This window comes from Equus asinus, chromosome 22, assembly GCF_041296235.1.
Source record: "Equus asinus isolate D_3611 breed Donkey chromosome 22, EquAss-T2T_v2, whole genome shotgun sequence".
Classification (NCBI taxonomy): domain Eukaryota; kingdom Metazoa; phylum Chordata; class Mammalia; order Perissodactyla; family Equidae; genus Equus; species Equus asinus.
Genome location: NC_091811.1, coordinates 58555152 through 58572894, shown reverse-complemented (window position 1 = coordinate 58572894; position 17743 = coordinate 58555152). Strand labels below are relative to the sequence as shown.

The following is a 17743-nucleotide window of genomic DNA, read 5'->3' as shown; positions in this document are numbered from 1 at the left end:
GGATGCAACACCAAAAGCACCAGCAACAAAAGCAAAAATAAGTGGGACTACATCAAACTAAAAAGCTTCTGCACAACAAAAGAAACAATCCACAAAATGAAAAGATAACCTACAGAACGCGAGAAAATATTCACAAACCATATATTTGATAAGGAGTTAATATCCAAAATATGTTAGGAACAGCTCAATAGCAAAACAACAAACCATCCGATTAAAAGATGGGCAGAGGACCTGAATAGACATTTTCCCAAAGAAGACGTACAAATGGCCAAAAGACACATGAAAAAATGCTCAACATCACTAATCATCAGGGAAATGCAGATCAAAAACAGACTGATATCACATCACACCTGTTAGAATGGCTGTTATCGAAAAACCAGGGGGAATAAATGCACTCGCACCATCAATCCCCATGCAGAACAACTAGAGCAACCTGAAAGAGGTTGGGAGAAGCACAAGCAAAGCTGGGAGAAGCCTCAGGGAGGTGGGCAATGCTGAGGGCGGAGCTCTGCTTGGCAGGTGTCTTCACTGAGCCACCTCCTTGGGCTGGGGAGGTGCTCAAGTCTAAACCCAACTCTGTAGGTGTTTCCCCTGAGCCTTTTCTTTACCACCGCTGTGGTCATTGGCCCATTCTGTCTTGGAGACTCGGTCCTGGGACCATCAACATGAACTATAGAGGTCATCTGGCCATCCCCCAGCCTGAGATTCCCTTCCTGTTCTCCCCACTTAGTGAGGTGAGTTCTTCTCCAAGGGAAGGTTATTTATTTTTGTGGATGGGGCAATGTAAGTATGGAGGGGGAAAGGAGAGGCTGGGGGAAGAGGAAAGAAAGATATAAAAAGGTGTGTGGAAGTGGAAGGTGTCCAGTGGCTTATAGAGGAGAATTTACTGCCCAAAAATGCGTCTCTTTAGCTTGATCATTTTTAAGAACAAAAGACTCAGGCAGAAACTTTGACCTTCCCCCTAACTGCCTAAAAGAATTTAAGATAGAAGGCCTGTCCTAGCAATGAACTAACACCATAGATAACCATACTGTAATATGAACTAGTTGTGGTAGACAGGAGGAACCTCACAAGGCACATTTATCAAAGTCCTCTCTGTGTGCCATTGTTTTTGCCAAGCATGGCAAACATTGATTTACCAAACATTTGCTTCCCTATCTCCATGTGAATTGCCTTCCTCCCCTTTGAAGTCCAAAACCACTGCCCCTAACATCCTCTTTTGTCTTTAGCTGAAGGTTGTATTTAAGGTGGTGGCTTGGGCCATTTTGGCGAGTTACTCACTTTTCCTGTGTTTCTCCCATGTACACAGGTTATTAAACTTTATTTGACTTTCTCCTGTTAGTCTGTCGCATGTCAATTTAATTCTTATACCAGCCAGAAGAGCCTAGAAAGGTAGAGGAAAAACTTCTTTCTCCCCTACAGGCTCCAGGAGGAGGTAGAGATGGGTTAATCTCTGCCTAAGCACCCATTGGGTGTCCCTCCTTTGTTCTTCCCTCTCCATTACCAATCTCCAGACCCCATCCTCACCAGCCTAGGTCTTAATCAGTGACAGAGCCCCAAGAAGGAAGCTGAAGGGTTTGGGGCCCCATTTATTGACCTGGCTGGATGCTTTGGAATCTGGGGAAAACACAGAGTCCCTAGCAGTGGCATGGATATTAGAAATGTAGATATCAACCATGACTCCTGATTAATTTCTCTAAAACCTGGAAACCAAATAGAAACTAACTATAATACTGTGTCATCTGTCCCTCAGGAGAGCAGCCATTAAATCCTAACACAGGTGTGAAAAGGAAAGGGAAAACCAAGAGAAAGTCCTAGAGAGACTGGCAATCCTCAGTGTTAGGCTCTCTGGTAAACTGGGCTTCCCTACCAGCCATGGTGCTTGGTGTGTGCTGGAGACTCTCACATCCAGACCTGGAGATGTATCAGGCGTCCATGATTTGCCTCTTCAGCAACAGTGCAGAATGTATGCCATTTGTCAGAACAATTTTTTTGGAGCCTGTTATGATACCAGTGAGACTACCTGGCTAATTCCCTGCCTGCTTTTCCTTTTCTTCCTTTCCAAGAACCTCTCTGCATGAGTTCCCCTGCCCGCAATCCTGATTTTACAGACAGCATAGACTCATGAGCATGGATTCTGAGGCCAGATTACTTGGGTTCAAAATTCAGCCTTGTCCATTAACTTGTTGTATGGCCTTGGGTAAGCAAATTAACCTCTCTGTACCTGTGTGCCCATCTTCAAAATGGGAAACGGACACCTCAGTGAATTGTTGACAGAGTTAAGTGAGTTAACACGTGTAAAGCACTATACAATTGTTAGATATTATTAGTATTATTTTGGTTGTTATTCTTTTATTATTGCCATTCTGTGCCTTTCTACCTGAGCCCTGCCTCTTCCTCCAGGCTTTAACAGAAGGAAATTTCACCATGGGAATTCGCACTATCTGATGCATTCAGCCACCGCTTTTTCACATTATGTGTAACTCCATGTACTGCAACATCCTTAACCATTTCTATCAGCTCTTTATCACAACACTGGGTCATGCTAGTTCACCCTGACTTTCTTCAGTCTCAAGCAGAGGACCTTTCTCTGCAATACAGTGCATGGCAAAGTAAGGAGGAGCCTTTATTCCCTTCCTTTAAATCTTCAGACCTGGGTTTGTCTATAAGCTCCAATCAGTCTAGTCACTGATCCTAAGATTGAGTCTATTAACAGCACATGGATTGAAGGGCTGATCCACCATGACGTTCTTTGTTCTCACATTGGGCAGACAGATTACGCGTTACTCAAGCCAATAATTATTTATCACAGTTAGATTCCACTACACACCCACCATGATGTTTTAACTGAAAAAGGCTGACAATGTCAAGTGTTGGCAAGGATATGGAATAATCAAGCATTGCTATCGAAAGAGTAAATTGATTCAATCAATTTGAAAAATGGTTTGTCCTTATCTACCAAAAATAAAGATCCACCTTCCCCATTCTCATAGATTCCACTTTCAGGTAGATAGCAACAACAACAACAAAATATGTGCACCATAAGATGTGTTCGTAGAAGCATTATTTGTCATAGCCAAAAGCTGGAAACCAACTTGGGGCACAACCCAAATGTGCCCCAACAATAGAATGGATAAGTAAGTTGAGATATGTTCATACAATGGGATGCCACACAGTGACAAAAATGAACAACCAGCTACACACAATTACTACATGAATGAATCGCACAAACATGGTATTGTGACACAAAAGAACACACACTATAGGACTCCATCTACACAAAGCTCTAGATAGGCAAAACTAATCTACGTTGTTACAAATCAGATTTGTGGTTACCTTTGGGGAGGGGAAAGGGGTCAACGATTGAGGGAGGTACTAGGGGCTTGTCTGCGGTGCTCGTAACGTTCTGTGTCTTCACCTGTGCGGCTGTAACAGAAGAGTTAATTTTGTAAAACTTCACTGAACTGTCCACTTATGATCTGTGTGTTTTTGACTCAAATTAGAAAAATAAAAATACCTCCTTGACCAAAAAAAAAAGGAACAGTATGAGGAAAATCGCTTCTGTATTTGCTACAAAATTGTTGTCAAGAACACTGAGCATCTGTACATTGTGCAAGACCACACAGGATAAATCCTATCATGCATTTAGTACTAGGAATGACTTTGTCTTTTCTAAGTAAACAGTATACTATTGATTATTTTGAAATTATCTAGTTCTGCATATAATCAAATTTAACATGGAATCATATTAATGCTATTAGCCCTTGGAGACAGCATTTTTTTCTTCTTCTCTCTTCTCTTTCATCATTTTGATTTTCTATTTGTTTTTGTACTTCTATTTGCATTTTAATAACTGTATTGTATACGTGTCTCTTACTTCAGGGTACCTCAAACTCTTTTTGAAGATGCTACATTTGTCCAAGAATAAAACTTAACAGGATGGACCTTGAAGGTATTATGTTAAGCGAAATAAGCCAGACAGAGAAAGACAAACACTGCATGATATCACTCATATGTGGAAGATAAACCAACACATGGACAAAGAGAACAGATTAGTGGTTACCAGAGGGGAAGAGGGTGGAGGGTGGGCAAAAGGGGTAAAGGGGCAGATACATATAATGATGGATAAAATTTAGACTATCGGTGGTGAGCACAATGCAGTCTACACAGAAACTGATAAATAATAATGTACACCTGAAATTTCACAATGTTATAAACCATTCTCAATAATTAAAAAATAAATAAATAAATAAAACTTAACAGAGTCTTCAATCTCAGTCTCATTCCAAAAACTGAATCAATCCCTCCTCCAAGTGGGAAAAAATTAGCAAATACTCCAGCAGCTGACACCTTGTACTGGCACTTATATATATACATATACAAATATATATGTGTGTGTGTGTATTACACTTCATTTCATATCAGTATATAAGATTCCACAAAGAGAAATGAAAAATGTTACCTGAGGAATTCTTGTTTGGGAATATACGTCAAATTTCAAACACTTCTTGTTTAACTGCCTTCAGAATTTTGCTTCTTCCCTTTTCTCCACAGGATAAAAAATGTAACAAGTGGGAAGGAATAATGGGACTATTAAGCCCTTGCTTACTGGCCACATGGGCTAAAAAAAAAGAAAAGAAAAGAAAAAAAATCTCACCACACCCAATGCAAACAGCTGGCTCCAATGGGAGATGAGGGTGGGGTCAGGGCAGGACCCAAACTAGACTACAGCGCTTCAGCAACACAATTCTCAGGCCTAATTAAAGCAAGCACATTTTGCTCACCCAAAATTTCACAAAATTACCCCACAACCACCAGCATTAACCCTGAAACAGCTAATTTCCCCAGTGCAAATAATCACAGTTTACACCGTATACCCAAATGTCCTGTTTGTAAGTATAAAATCACTCCCAACTTCTGAACAATACTTTCCCAAACCCCAAAGGAGTGATGATCAAAAAGCAGAGAAAACAAAGGTGATGAAATTTCTTTCAGGAGTCAAAGTCTTCTTTAAGAAGATAAAAAACCATAATCAAGACCTCTCTCCAAACAGAGCTTATCCTCTCCCCGACCCAGCACACACACACACACGCATCATCTGCTCAGGAAGAGTCCAGTCCTGGACACTTAAGAGGACTTCAAGTACCCCCACTGGACAGAATCCCTTCCTTTCGCACAGGGCGCCCCCCTCCCGGCCCCACCCCCACCCCCACCCCACCTTTCTGCTCTGCTTTCCCAACACCTCCCTCTAGCGGTAGGAGTCCAGGCTGCTCCACTCCCTCCTGCCAAGCCAGCAGGTCTCACTAGCATCATCCTTGCTCGGCTAGAAAATCAGATCTGTTATAGCCAAAATAAAAAGCAGAAAGACAAGAGCTGCCCTGACCAGCCAGAGATTTTCCTGTGCCCTTCAGCCCCCATTCTCTGAATTCAGTTGGAATACCAGGATGCAAAGCCTCTACTGTAGTTGGGGAGGGGGGAAGGCAGGCTAATTTTAGCTGAGCCCACTCATGGACTGCCAACCTGCAACAGCTGCTGCAAACTGGGGCTCTCAGCCTAAACGCCGTCAGACACCTTTCCAAGTGAGCCGCAGCTGCTTCGTGTCTTGGGCCCTGCAGCAAGGGTTAAGTATGTATATACATATAAATGTGTATATAAGTGTGTGTGTGTGTTTTAATAGCAGCTTTATTGAGATATAATTCAAATACCATCAATACACCCTTTCAAAGTATACAGTTTCAGTGGGTTCAGTTAGTATACTCACAGAGTATCTAGTTTTGGATCACTTTCATCACCCCAAAAAGAAACCCTGTAATCCTTAGCAGCCACTTACCATTCTTCCCTCCCCCTAGCCCCTGGCAACCACTAATCTGCTTTCCATGTCCATGGATTTGCCTATTCTGGACATTTCGTGTAAATGGAATCACACCATATGTGGCTTTTTGTGACTTGCTTCTTCCATTCACCATAATGTTTTCAACATTCATCCATATTGTAGCATATAACAGCATGCAATATTATGATTTATAAGAAATATATATTGGTCAGTCAGATGACCAAAATATTTCTTTCATATATATTTGGTCTTCGTCCAAGTTCCTGGCTCACAGCTCTCAAAACCCTTAGAATGTCCTGAGCAATAAGGTCAATGGCAGCATTTTTTGATAGAATATTTGGCCTTTCGTCCTCACTTCCTGAAATCACTGCAGAGCCATAAAGGTGAAATGGACATCTTGTTATTCATAACATGCCCCTTTCCACCACAACTGAGTTATGTTAATGAGCTGACTTCGGGAAAGCACTGAAGGATGAGGGCTGGTTGTCAGGGGACTAATCATGAATAGAGGGTCAGCAGTTCCAGTCCTACCTCAGACCTCTGGTGAGGAGGGAGGGGCTGGATATTGAGTTCAGTCACCACTGGTCAATGATTCAATCAATCGTGCCTATGTAGTGAAGCCTCCATAAAAACCCGAAAGGAGAAGATTCAGAGAGCTTCCGGGTTGGTGATCATGTGGAGATTTGAGAAGAGTTTGGCGGGATCATGGAAGCTCCGCACCGTTCCCACATACCTTGCCCTACTGACCTTTTCATCTGACTGGTGATTCATATCCTTTAATACCCTTTTTAATAAGTAGGTAATCTAGTGAGTAAATGGGTTTCCTGAGTTCTGTAAGCCAGTCTAGAAAATTAATCAAAGCCAAGGAGGGGGTCATGGGAACCTCTGATTTACAGCCAGTCGGTCAGAAGCACAGGTAACAACCTGAGCTTGCCATTGGCATCTGAAGTGGGGTGCCGTCCTGTGGGACTAACCCTTAACCTGTGGAATCGGATGCTACCTCCAGGTAGATAGTGTTAGAACTGACTTGAACCGTAGGACATCCAGCTGGTGTCCGAAGTATTGGTTTGGATGTGTGGGAAACACCCACATGCACACACACGTTGGAATTGGTATCAGAACCCTTCAGCATCCTTTCACAACTCTCTCTCTTGGCTCCTATGACTATGAAATCGCTCTCTCCCAGCACTCCCTCTGCTTCTATTCCTATTTGCTCTCGTTTTCTTTTGCTGGCTTCACTTCCTCTACCGAATTTTTGTTGTTGTTGAGGAAGATTAACCCTGAGCTAACTACTGCCAATCTTCCTCTTTTTGCTGAGGAAGACTGGCCCTGAGTTAATCTCCATGCCCATCTTCCTCTATTTTATATGTGGGATGCCTACCACAGCATGGCTTTTTGCCAAGCGGTGCCATGTCCACACCCGGGATACAAACCCATGAACCCCTGGGCCGTGAAGAAGCAGAAGATGCAAACTTAATCACTGGACCACCTGGCAGGCCTCCTCTACGCAATTTTTAAAGTCGAAATGCTTAAGAGTTCTATCCTGGCCCTTCTCTTCTCACTGTACACATCCTTCTAGTTTGGCGACCTCAGTCATCATCAGCTTCAACCCTGATCCGAGTGCTAGCAACTTGCAAACCTCTGCCTTCGGTCCAGACCTCTCCTGAGATCTAGCTTCTCATATCAAACTGCCAGCTGGACATCTTCCCCCTGAGTTCATCCATTCATTCCATAGAGTCCCTGCTATGTGCTAGGTCCTATACTAGTTGCTGGGGATAGTAGAGGTGAGTAAAGTAGACGTGATATTTGAAATCTCAGAACTTACAGTCTCAGTAGGAAAAATAGCTGTTAGATAAATATTCTCAGAAATAAAGATATAATTACACACTGTGATGAGGGCTATGAAAGAAAAGCATAGGGTGCTTAGGGGGTATCACAGCAGTAACTCAAGCTCAACTTTTCAAAACTGAAATAAGGATGATTCACTGCAATCTAACCTTTCTCCTTATTTTCATGCTATTTCCTATCTCTACATGTATTCAACAAATACCCAACAAATTCAATGATGCCCACTAGGTGCCAGATAACCTGCTTCCATACTGTTGCCCGAGCCCGAACCCTGGGAAATCATCCTAGACCACTTCCTCATCTGTCACATCCAATCGACATTGATTCCACCTCCCTCAGTCTGTTACGGCCACCCAATCCCCTCCATCTCCACTTTACTGTCTCAGTTGAGGCCAGCAGTATTTGTCACCTGGATTCCAGCAACAGTTTCCTGCGATTGCTCTGCCTCTGGTTGCTCTCTCCCCTTCTATTTGCCCTCCACAGGGCTCTAGGGTTTATTTCTAAAATAAAAACTTTGATTATGTTTCTCCCTGCTTAAAAGCTTTCCCAGACTCGCCGATTTCTTCGGACAAATCCCAATTCCTGTGGAGGAACAAGGTTTGACGTTGTGATTGGATGTGACTCGGCCATCTTTTATTTCAAGCAGTCTGCAAGGAGAAAGCTAGATCCAAAGAGTATGTAGTTTTATGACAAGAGAGCATGTACAATATCTATATTGGCAGGTTACTTATCAAAAATCTGGTGGGTTAATTTACAGCTTAAGTGGGAAAATTCAATTTCCTATATTTAAGCCCATTATATAAATTAAGGAATAAATGCAATGTCAGAGAACACATGTTTTATCTGCTTTGTGGTCATCATTTGCTTTGTAGTTAAAAGAAACAGTCCTGTGAGATTAAATTAAAAGTTTGGCATTAAACAAATATGAGAGCACTCTTCATTTACTTTACAGTGGTTTTTGATCATAAGAGACAGAATTACACAATTTAAATTAAACTTAAATATGACCTTATCCCTACCTAGATAGTCTCCCTTTAATTATTGCTCTTGTGTCAGCAGAACATATTTTCTAATCTTCTCAGACTTATCTTACTGAGGAGGAAAATAACTAGCACAGGAGAACTTCAAATTTGCAACTTACTTGTTTCAATAAGACTATTTACTCCCAAGGCTATTTACTCCCAATATGATCAATATTTTTCTTTAATTTTAACCAAAGCTGAATAAAAATGGAAGATGAATAATTTTTATTTCTGCGCTCCTTAGCTTGGCATGCAATGCTCTGGCCATCTCTCATTATGCCTTCCCTTGAAGTCTGAGCTTGTTACTGCCCAAGGAGTGTTGTCTGCCTGCTGCAGGACATGCCAATAGTCAAGAGACAAAGTGGTAGGAGAAAAGGGACTTTATTACAGCTTGCGAGCAAAGGCAAGGATGGTCAACCAATGTCCAAAAGAACCATCTTTCAGAACAAAGACTACAGGCTAGTTATTTAGGGGGCTAGTCTCTGGGTGGGGGAGGCATCTTGTCTCTGGGTGGGAGCAGACATCTGGTCTTAGTTCCTGACAGTTTTTGGTTTTACTGGATGTGCATCAGAGACTAGAGCAACACCCTATACCCTGATCTTTCAGTTGTCATTGATGATGGCTATCAGCATAGACTATGCTTGGGGTTCATCAAATTCCTATGGAACTCAAAAGAGCAAAGTTATCAACTTATGGAAGCTGGGAGGGTCCATAAAATCTACAGAGCATGTCTGGGTTAGCTAATCAGAGGTCATTCAAAGTTACAATAGGGTTTCTTTTCTACAATATGGCTTCCCTTGCGTCAACCTTGTGTTGAGCCAATATCAATTACCCCCTTTTGACGCTCATTCCTCAATCTTGAGGGATATCCCGCTGATGATGAGTTGTTCCATATCATTGAACCAGTCCTTAGTAAGACAGTGGTGCAGGTGGGCTCCCAAAGTTAGGCCTATATTGTGTAAGCAAGTAACCAGGTATTTAATAAGAAGCATTTCTAGAGAAACAAAAAGAAAAACAAGGTTAATGGTAGGAGCAAACTATAAACCAGTGTCTGAGCCCAGGGGGCAGCCAGTTAAAAAGATTTCCAAATGTCAGATCAAAGCATCTTTTGCAGTTTGAAATATCTCTTATGATGTCATCAGATGTGTACATGTCTTTCTGAGTGGCTTACACAGCAATACACATAAATTTCTCATAAGTGTATGTCAAGTTGTCCAGATTCAGTCTGTAGGGTTTCAGGAAAAGTGAAGGTTCAGTTCTCGATGATTCCAAATGTAAATGGTGGAAAAAAGTGAAAACATTAGTTTGGAGATTTGTAGTCAGATATTTCAGGATCTGGTCCAGTATACAGATAGAAAACAAAAACCTCAAAGATAATTATCAGAATTAGACCCTAATATTCATGAATGTGTACTAAGGTTTCTATTGAAACATAATTTTTCTAAAATCACCCTCATTTTTATCAAAGATAGGCAATTAAGACTCACTGGTTTGCAAAATACGTCTAGTTTCAATAAACTTGGCCCAATTTTTACATAAGTACAACAAGAATACCAATGGATCATACAGGCTCCTTTAAATCTGCTTTGGTAGAGCTTTTCATAGGGAATCTCAGACTGGACTTTGAAGGCCTCTCAAGGTCAGGAGAGCCAAGCCAAGGACTTGTCATCAGATTTCGCCTGCAATGCCAATAGATTTGGGTGGATTGCTCTCTTCTCAAGGTCCCCCAAATATTCTGAGATTCCAGGCTCCTGCCAGAGAACTGACCTTTTTTACTCACTTGGTAAGGTAGTTGGGAACCCTGTAAACAAGGTACCAGGCTGATATTTCCAAGGGGCTTTATTTCATAGAGTCCAATCTTTGTTCCTCAAAAGCTCTCTTGTCATATATGAGTCTGCATGTTTATCTCAAATATGACATTCCAGTCAGAGCCTTGGTAATATAACCAATGTTCCCAATTGTGTCCTGTTATAAGGAGAACAGATTCTTATTAAATTTATGCAAATAACTATATTGCCCTGAAAACAATACTCATTCACTAAGAGTTTCCAAGTCCTGGAGAGATCAGGTAGGGAGAAAAAAGATAAATGTTTCCATTTTACTTACAAAGGTATAATTCTACCCAATTGGTACAAGTCATAGTTAGCTGGAGAGAAAAGAGAAAAAGATTTCCTTAAATATGGAAAAAAACAAAATATCAAAAAGTCAGCAATATCTCAAACAAAAAGTCATATAAATTATAATCATTTTCATCTGTTCATTCAGTCCTGTGTAATTGATTCTTGATCTTAATCTTCTGTTAATAGGTTCATGATGTCATCAGTTTCTCTGTTAGAGTTCTGTAATTTCTTACTCAGTTCAATTTTATGATCTGAAAGTTTATCAGAAACCTATATTCTAGAGTAAGTGTGAGAGTCCTTTCCATGAATCTCTCTAAAGATGAAACATATTTGCAAAGGCACCAGAGTAAAAGAGCAACTATCTACAAATGACAAAAGACTCAAAAGGGCAATTGACAAAGAAACTTGGTTATTTCTGTGACATACAACACTTCAAGATAATAACTAGAAGTATGGCTGACAACCAGAAAAGATCGGAATTTTAGGAATCTTATATAATTTTTTAAATAGCCAAATCAATAACATTTACCCACATAATACCACCTAAGATTTATCACGACTTATTTGACAGTGCTTCCCTGTAATTTAACATACCAAATAAGCCTAACTCGTTTATTGTCTTTTTCTTTACAGAAAGAGAGAGAACGATTTTCTTTGAGCAGTCCCAGGGGTCCTCTGAAACTTCTCAAAGAAAAATTTTTCCCTTCAGGTCAAAAGAAAGATTTCACTTAGGATATGGATTTGGGGGGGCTTGTCAAAAGTACCAAAAGGTTTTAAAACCCTTGGTCAAATATGCAACAATGCTCACTATGAAACAATGCTTAGTTATCCATTCAATCAAAGGGACAACAGAAACAGTCAAGGGCCAACAGAGTTAAAACAGTTTTAAAAAAATCTTAACAGAGAGATCTCAGGCTTTTTGAACATAGGAAATTATTTTAACATATCATGGATTTTCTGTCTTTTTAGGTAAACTTACTCAAAAGTCAAGAAAAAACCTTTCATAACCTCTTTATCAAGAGCATACTAAAAGTCCAGGAAAATTTTTCTTTTTTTTCCCTCACTCCTAGGAATTAGTGATGCACTACATATTCTCCAGAGGTTTTATAAGCTGTTTGAGATAAGGGAAATGGGTGGAACCTGAACTGCCTCTAGAGCTGAACTTCCAGTCTTGCAAGGATTTGGGTTTTTGTAAGGACTATTGCTATGGATTTATCAGAAACTGCCTTGTATACTCAAATGACATTATAGGTTGATCTACCTGTCCGACAACATCACAACGGCACAGAGAAACCACTCAAGTTTTCTCTAAGATGGAGTTTCTAGGGCATAAGTCATCCAATTGAAAGTGGGGTTTTCTGGGTGTGTGTGTGTTTTGTCTTTTTTTTTTTTTTTTTGAGGAAGACTGTCCCTGAGCTAACATCTGTTGCCAATCTTGCTCTTTCTGCTTGAGGAAGATTGTCCCTGAGCTAACATCTGTGCCAAATTTCCTCTATTTTGTATGTAGGACTCTGCCACAGCATGGCTTGATGAGTGGAGTGCAGGTCCACACCCAGGATCTGAACCCACAAACCCTGGGCGGCCAAAGCAGAGCACGTGAACTTAACCACTATGCTACCAGGCCAGTCCCTAATTGAAAGCGTTTTTAGTAAGTTAAAATGCACCTGAGTGGCCAGTCTCTGGGGATGCTTGGGGTGTTCCCCATGGCAGTAAAACCAGTGTCCAACTATCAGCATGCCCAGAGAAGGGTGCAGAGCCCGACTCTGGGCGTCAATATAGTTATAAGATTTAGTCAAGTCCCACTCAGCCAGGGCACTTAGTCCCTGAGCCAGCACAAGGCAAGCCAGGGAAGTAACAGGCAAAGGCCTGGAGCAGGCCAGGGGCCAGGGCTTCCAATGCCAGAGTTAAGAGTTAAGTCTCTGGCAAAAGGTTTCCAATTTTACAGAAGTTCCAGGTTCTGCTCAGGTCCAGCCCAAACTTAACCTCAACTTGGTGACAACAGAGGAGATGAGGAACAAGATAGACAAAGAAGGGAAAGAGGTGATCAGGCTCTCACCCTCATGGCCTCTTCCCAAGGGTTATCAAGATAAGGGTCACAAAAACAACAGTTCTCATGCCAGGGCACACAACCCCAGCAGGACAGTTTTCAGAAGAAATTACAGGTCTCCTGTCCCTGTAACTGACTCACTAGGAGCCTAAAATGCTCAACAAGTTCTTGACAGGAGACAAAACAGGGTCCCAGATTGTCAGTCAGAGGACCAACCCAGGGGTCAACTGGAATGACTCCAGGTGCCCCAAAAACCAGAGGAAAGCACCCAGGGGTGGAGCACTTGGTCCTTTAAAGATTTCTTTGTTTCTCGGTTCCAAAACTCAAATGGAGCCCAAAGTGGCCACTGTATCCCGGGCTATCTTACCAGATATTTATGGCTAACCCCATTTTAGGAGGCTTTTCCCAAGGTGGCTGCAGGAAATGAGGTAATTTTCCAAAGAGAGTTTGTTCCCATCACCAAGAAACTCAGTCCCCAAACAGCCAATTTTAAGCTATTTACAGATACAGGTGCAGGCACAGACACAGACACAGAAAAACCAGACACTATTGAACTAGTTCTCAGATTTAGGTTAACAAGTCCTACAACTGTTCCTACTCGAAGTGCACATCCAGATGGTCCTATTGGACCCCAGATGGCCCTGTGATAAACGGAAGGACCCAAGATGGAGGGAAAGGGAGTTCACGGGCATCCACAAGGTGACTTACCCTATTCCAGATTGAGCCCGTGTTCTTGCCAGACATAGCTGTTTCTCTTCCTACCACAGTCAGCATTAGGAGGCCACCCTATCAGTATGGGAAAGCAGGAAAGGCAGTTCCCCGAGACAAAGAGAGCTTAGGTAGCCACTAAGGACTTACCCAACAGGTTCCCTGTCTGAGATCTACTGACCAAGAGCAAGCAGGATTTAATGTCCTATCTGGAGTGCCAAATCTGTTACTGCACTACAGGGGTCATCTGCCTGCTGCAAGACACGGCAATAGGCAAGGTGGTAGGAGAGAAAGGACTTTATTACAGCTTGCTAGCAAGGGGGAAGAGGTGAACTAATGTCAGAAGGAACCATCTTTCAGAACAAAGACTACAGGCCTCTTATATAGGGGGCAGGTGTCCGAGTCAGGGAGGCATCTGGTCTCCAGGTGGGAGCAGACATCTGGTCTTAGTTCCTGACAGATTTTGTTTTACCAGATATGCATCAGAGACTGGAGCAATGCCCTATACCCTGATCTTTTAGTTGTCATTGATGATGTCTATGAGTACATTCTCTCTGCCCAGGGGTCAGCACGTTCCTAAGGAACTCAAAAGAACAAAGTTATCAACTTATAGCAGCTGGGAGGGTCCATAAAATCTACAGAGCTTGGCTGGGTTAGTTAATCAGAGGTCACTCAAAGTTACAATATGATTTCTTTTCTACAATGTGGCTTTCCTTATGTCAATGTTGTGTTGAGGCGGTATCAAGCTCTGTCAGTACGGCACTATTGGCAGTGTCCTAAAAGTGTCATGCCATTTACACTTGTGCCTGTCTCCCTGTACCAATCTTATCCAAGTCTTAAGAAAAATGCTGACACCAATAGACAGTTAGGTTATAAACGCATCTATAACATTTCATTACACTTTTTTTGAGGAGGAGGAGGATTAGCCCTGAGCTAACATCTGCTGCCAATCCTCCTCTTTTTGCTGAGGAAGACTGGCCCTGAGCTAACATCCATGCCCATCTTCCTCTACTTTATATGTGGGATGCCTGCCACAGCATGGCTTGCCAAGCAGTGCCATGTCTGCACTTGGGATCTGAACCTGCAAACCCCGGGACGCCGAAGCAGAACGTGTGAATTTAACCACTGTGCCACCGGGCCGGCCCCCTCATTACACTTTTTGATTTGTGCCTATTGCCCCACTAGACTATAATTTTATCTGCAGCAGAAACCACGTCATGAATTTTTTAAGCCCAGAGCCTAGCTAAATGCCCAACACAAATGGCCACTAACTATTTGTGGAATAAATGAATAAGTTAAAGAATGACTGAATGAACCATATCTTTGCTGAATATATCATCTTCTTACATGCTAAAAACATCCGGAATGACAACAGGAGTTCAAGTGGAAGGGAAGTCCACGAGGTAGGTGTCTAAGCCTGCAAAGAACTTGGGGAGAGAGACCTAGGCTGGCTGATAGATTACCCAAAGAGAATGACAGGACATGTAAATAGTAAATGTAAGGAGGCTGGCAGATAGTGTAAAGATGGACAAAGGGGTTTTGCACCTATGTGGACAAAATCATGAGAGGAAACCAACTGAAAGGCAATACTGCCTCCCAGCGGCACTTGGGATAAAAGCCTCTACGTAGAGCACTTCTACAGAACAGCTTTCTCAGGAGTGCCATGAACTGCGCCAGGCACCTCTTACTCTATCTCGTCTAAGCCTCACCAGAACCCCTTGTAGAGACATAGCATGTAGCATCGGGGTTAAACGCACAGACTGGAGCCAGGCTGTCTGCCTCTCCCACATACTAGCTGTGTGTTATTGGACCAGTTACTTAAATTCCCTGCATATTTCCCGATCTGTAAAATAGGGAAAATATTAGTACCTACCACAAAGACTGCTTATGAGAAGTAATTCTGAAATTCCTAAAATGGTAATTGACAGCACAGCAAGTGCTATACAAATGTTAGCTATTATTATTCCCTTTTTCCTGATAAGAAATTAACGTTAAATAAATCAACCATACAATAGGAACTCAGTAAATATAATTTCCTTTGCTTTCTCCCCTTATGTCTTAGCAACATAAGGTGTTGCCCTCCTTAGTGGCCCTGAAACTTAAACAGGGTACTCCTGAATTGCCCAAAGAAGTCAGTTCCTAAAGACACCAATGCAGAAGCTGAGAAACCTCCATGAAAAAGTTCAGGGGGATGTGCTTCCAGAAAACAGCACTCTCCAGGGCACTCCTGTCACTATTATTAGAGTGAAGACCTTCCCAGGCATGAAATCCACCCTACCCAAAACAGGATGCATAGGGATTGGGAAAATCAACCAAGATTCGTGCAGGAAGCCAGATTTCTAGGAATATTCAAATAAGTATGATCTGCCCAAGGCCCATTTTTGCTTGATTTGTCCACAGGAGCTGAGGGACCATGATCATATTCAAGATTAGGCTAAAAATAACTTACTAGAGACTCAATTCCCTCCTTGCTCTCCTACTATTATTGTAAAAATAAAATTCATGAAAATGATGGTTTTCAAGTGACACGTATGATACTGATGTGATAACCAGACGGCCCACCCCAGTCCACATTTGCAGTGAGATAAATGGCAGATCACATATCAATAGCACACAGGCTCCTTTCATATTTGCAAAGCTCTCCACAACTCTGCAAGCTCCCTCCAATTCAGATTTTAGTATTCCTGGGTGTTCTATTTGAGAGACTGAATATACAAATAAACCATCGCCAGATCAAATATAAAAATAGAGCTCTGGCCCACAATCTGCAGAAGCCTACCCAGGAAACTGTTACTGAACACAAACACAGATTCGTTTACCCGCCACACGGGAGGGCCAATAAGTGGAACACCAGGCTTGTGGCGAGGAAAGAGGTTTACTATAGAAAGGCAGCCACACAAGGACATGGGAGTTAGAATTCAGATCCACCTCCTTGAAGGGAAAAGGGAGGGGGATTTATCCGGGGTTTAGGTGGTGGAGGGGGCGCATGTGGCCTTGCTGGTTGGCGCCTTCCCAATAGCCTGCATTCGGTCTTGAAGACTGAATTTCTTTCCCCTTGACTGTCTGGACTTTTCTGGTTAGTTTTCATCTTCAGCCTGCGTTTGGCCTTGTGAGGCTGAATCTTGATGTCTGGACTTTGACTTCCTGGGAAAAACAGCTCACTTATATACTGAAGGACAGAAAGACATGGCTAGTTTTAAACAACGGTTGACTATGCTGAGTATGCACAGCTGCAATTAGCAAAGCTTCTCTCAAAGTTTTTGCTCTAAGAAGATGTTAACTTCTTCAATCTCAGTTTCAAAACCAACCCCCTTAACTATAACAAACAGCCCGGGAAGCCAGCCTGCTATAAGTCAGAATTGTAGAAGTCAGACTGCTGTCTCTGGTGATAGTCCAGGAAGACAAACAATAACCCCTGTAACAATAGGTCCAAAATGCCCAGAACTGAATTAATACCCAACAGCTTCCCTAATTTTTCTCCCCACTCCCAACTTAGAACCAACCAGACAAAGCCAAATATGCACCCCTAACCAACTACATAGGATGCCCAGCTCCTAGTTAGCCCACCTGCAGCTTCCCCATGTAAATAGCCTTGAATCCGGGAATTCCTGAAACCTTCTCTTCCCCCCGCCACCCCCCTCCCCCCCCCCCAAAGCCTTCGCACTCCTCGGCTTGTTTTTGAGTCTCTGCCAAAACGCAGGTGACAGTGGCTGGCTCCCTTGCTATGCAGCAAGCGCCGAATAAATAGCCTTTGCTTTTCTCATTTGGTCGGTCTTCGTTTATTTGCACAGATTGGACCTAGTAATTCATGAAAGACTAATTTCCAAACCCTCTTTAAAAGACAGTGGTTTACATTTTTTGTGTGTTATTTCTAAAACAGTCACAGAGTTAGCAGACAACATCGTTTGCTTCCCCTTGATAACCTCAGGCAATATGCTTAAGGGCTCACCTTTCCGCAGAATACCTTCTTCTTGGAATGGGCGCAGCCTCCTCCTGCCCACCTGAGCTGTAGACCTAGTACCCCAGAGCCAGTGGGCGGAGACCCGGGGGAGCGCCTCCCGCGCCCTGGCCAACCTCCGAGTGGAAACTACAATTCCCAGCGGCCCCTGCAGAGGCGGGACGCGGCCACGACGCGCCTGCTCAGTGGCGGAGGCTCGGGCTGTGT

General features: G+C 42.5%; 1 protein-coding gene across 4 annotated transcripts in view; it reads right to left on the bottom strand.

Annotated features, from left to right (window-relative positions):
• Positions 1–17658, bottom strand: part of LOC106832977 (17-beta-hydroxysteroid dehydrogenase type 6) — a 31424-nt gene extending 13766 nt beyond the window's left edge. Inside the window, exons 1-4 of one of the 4 annotated variants that reach the window (XM_070494473.1) lie at positions 9536–9697; positions 5521–5609; positions 4463–4621; positions 3337–3426 (exon numbers count right to left, since the gene is read on the bottom strand). The gene's annotated coding sequence lies outside the window, so the exon portion shown is untranslated. Of the gene's footprint in view, positions 1–3336; positions 3427–4462; positions 4622–5520; positions 5610–9535; positions 9698–17527 lie in introns of those variants that run through there. The other 3 variants (XM_044755520.2, XM_014843950.3, XM_044755523.2) reach the window with 3 other exon arrangements.
• Positions 17659–17743: the final 85 nt, after the last annotated feature.